Below are 2,817 nucleotides of genomic sequence, written 5' to 3' on the forward strand. Positions count from 1 at the left end.
GTCCATCTCCTGTGGATCTCGTGCTGTGAAAACACAAAACTGCCCCCCCCCATCTAAGCATTGTAAAGTTTGGGGGTTGTAGCTCCACAGCGCCATGTACAAAGCCATTTAACTTTAAACTAAAAGCTGTTTACTTTTTCTGAAGGCAAACACAAAGAAATGCTTCCAGCAGCAAAACAAAGTGCAACACACAAAAAGTCTGCTTGTCTACAAAAGTACAAAATATAATGAAACCCGGTTCATAGATGAGACTTTACCCCGGGCTCAGCACAGCCCCAGTCTGCCTATTACTCCAAACAGGTGTCTCTCCCCAACTCCTTCTCACACCACCACACCGAATACTACTTTCTGGTTTAAGTGCTGCTTCCCAGAGGCTCCTAGACCTTTGGAGACTGGAGTCCCTGTAGTCAGGGGTGGAGGCCCTTTTGTGAGAATAGAAAAAGAAAATGGGGCGCACTGGCCTAGTGCATTATCCAACCAATTTATTTATTTCTCACCGAAATGTCACTTTAGGGGCTCAAAACCTCTGGTCCCAAATACCTCTCTATTAATACAGAGAGGACTGCGAGTCAGTTCTCCTTAACATGGCTAACCCAGAAATTCCTCACCCACCTATGGTGAGCCCCCCGAGTACCCACACTCTTCCCTTAAAGGGATCCTAACTTAAACACTGGTGCCACATAGCACCCCGTTCAGGACCCATCCTTGGCGTCCTGTACAGTGTAAAAGTTGGAAAGTAAAGGGTTAAAAACAATATGCACTCGCTCTGTAAAAGAGGGAATTGGACATTTGGTCATGCTCAGAGAAGGGTCACCTTAGAGGACTGCATAGTTCAGCAGACAAGCGGATGGATCCTACAGAGTTAATCACTTGTCTATAGAACATGGATGAGGTTTCGCTTTTTCCAGCTGAGCACCACATTCCATGAACGGTGACACCCGCGGTGAAGGACAATGACTCTGCGAGCCAAGAGCTGTATCGGGGTCACTCCCGTCACACTCGTGCAGCGCCAAGTCATCCTCCCACAACACGCTCACTTACACACTTGTCTCCAAGCTGCTAGTGAGAAAATAGAACGCTATACAGCTGTCAGTGTGGAACATAAAAACCTCTGTGACTTCTGGGGCACAAGGTGTGGCCTTGTGAGGTTGAAGCTGCCTCCCTAGATGGGAAGCAGACAGGGAGGATGAAGTTTCTCATTGGATGAAGTTTCTGACTGAAGGACCTCAATTAACTGCGCATGCCAAACTGGAGGTGCTTTCAAAAAAGAGTTAAGGGAAATTGTAAGGGCTCCATCATGGAGAAAGGTGGGGCCTTGTGGGTGCCAAGCTGCCTCCTTTGATGGGAAGCAGGCTGTATCTTCTCATTGGAGGAGTGGGAGTAGCTGTCCATTGTTAGCTCCATGCCCCAGTAATAAAAAAATGAAGCAATCTTACTCAGATGCAAAGTGATTGTGGGAAAAGAAGCCACTGACTACAGGACTGCAATTATGTATGTGTGCCAAGCCAGCCATACTATCCAAAAAGAGTTAAGGGAAATTTTCAGGCTGTTTCATGGAGAAAAATATTCCTTTGTGAGTGTGAAATTTGCTTCCTAGATGGTAAGAAGCAGATATGGAGGATGAAGCTCCTGACTAAAGGACTACAATTAACTATGCGCACCAAGCTGGACACCCTATAAAAAAAATAGTTACGGGAAATTTTTAGGCTGTTTCCTGGATAAAAATAGTCCATGTGAGTGTCTAACTGTCTTCCTAGATGGGAAGAAGCAGATATGGAGGATGAAGCTCCTGACTGCAGGACAGCAATTAGTTTTGCACACCAAGCTGGACATCCTCTAAAAATATTAGTTAAGGGAAATTTCAAGGCTGTTTCGTTTCCTGGACAGGAATAGTCATTGTGAGTGTGAAACTGTCTTTCTAGATGGGAAGAAGCACATATGGAGGATGAAGCTCCTGAGTGCAGGATTGCAATTAGCTATGCACACCAAGCTGGACATCCTATGAAAATGGGTTAAGGGAAATTTTCAGGCTGTTTCCTGGACAAATATAGTCCTTGAGTGTGAAACTGGCTTCCTAGATGGTAAGAAACAGGTAAGGAGAATGAAGATCCTGAATTACCTGCACTTTGATAGCTGTCTGTACTATCAATACTGAGCTGAGGGATACTGTAAGGCGGCTTCATTGAGAAATGTGGAGTCTTGTGAATGCAAAGCTGCCTCCCTTGATGGGAAGGAGGAAAGGAGGATGTAGCTTCTCATTGTTTGCTTTATGCCCCAGTAAATAAGTGCTGATGGAAGGTATACAATTGTTCCCTTAACTGGAGTTCAGTTCTTCAGTGTTCTTCCTGTGAGGCTGGTCCCTACCTGATCCTTGTTTCTGGACCTGCTCCTGAGTACTTCTCTTGTACCTGCATCTGTGACCAGCTCCCAGTACCCTGCACCCTGTTCCCTTCTTCCAGCTCCCTGTACCCTGCACCCTGTTCCCTTCTTCCAGCTCCCTGTACTCTGCACCCTGTTCCCTTCTTCCAGCTCCCTGCACCCTGCACCCTGTTCCCTTCTTCCAGCTCCCTGTACCCTGCACCCTGTTCCCTTCTTCCAGCTCCCTGTACCCTGCACCCTGTTCCCTTCTTCCAGCTCCCTGTACCCTGCACCCTGTTCCCTTCTTCCAGCTCCCAGTACCCTGCACCCTGTTCCCTTCTTCCAGCTCCCTGTACCCTGCACCCTGTTCCTTTCTTCCAGCTCCCTGTACCCTGCACCCTGTTCCCTTCTTCCAGCTCCCTGTACCCTGCACCCTGTTCCCTTCTTCCCGCTCCCAGT

The sequence above is a fragment of the Aquarana catesbeiana genome, linkage group LG01 (assembly GCF_042186555.1).
Source record: "Aquarana catesbeiana isolate 2022-GZ linkage group LG01, ASM4218655v1, whole genome shotgun sequence".
Lineage (NCBI taxonomy): Eukaryota > Metazoa > Chordata > Amphibia > Anura > Ranidae > Aquarana > Aquarana catesbeiana.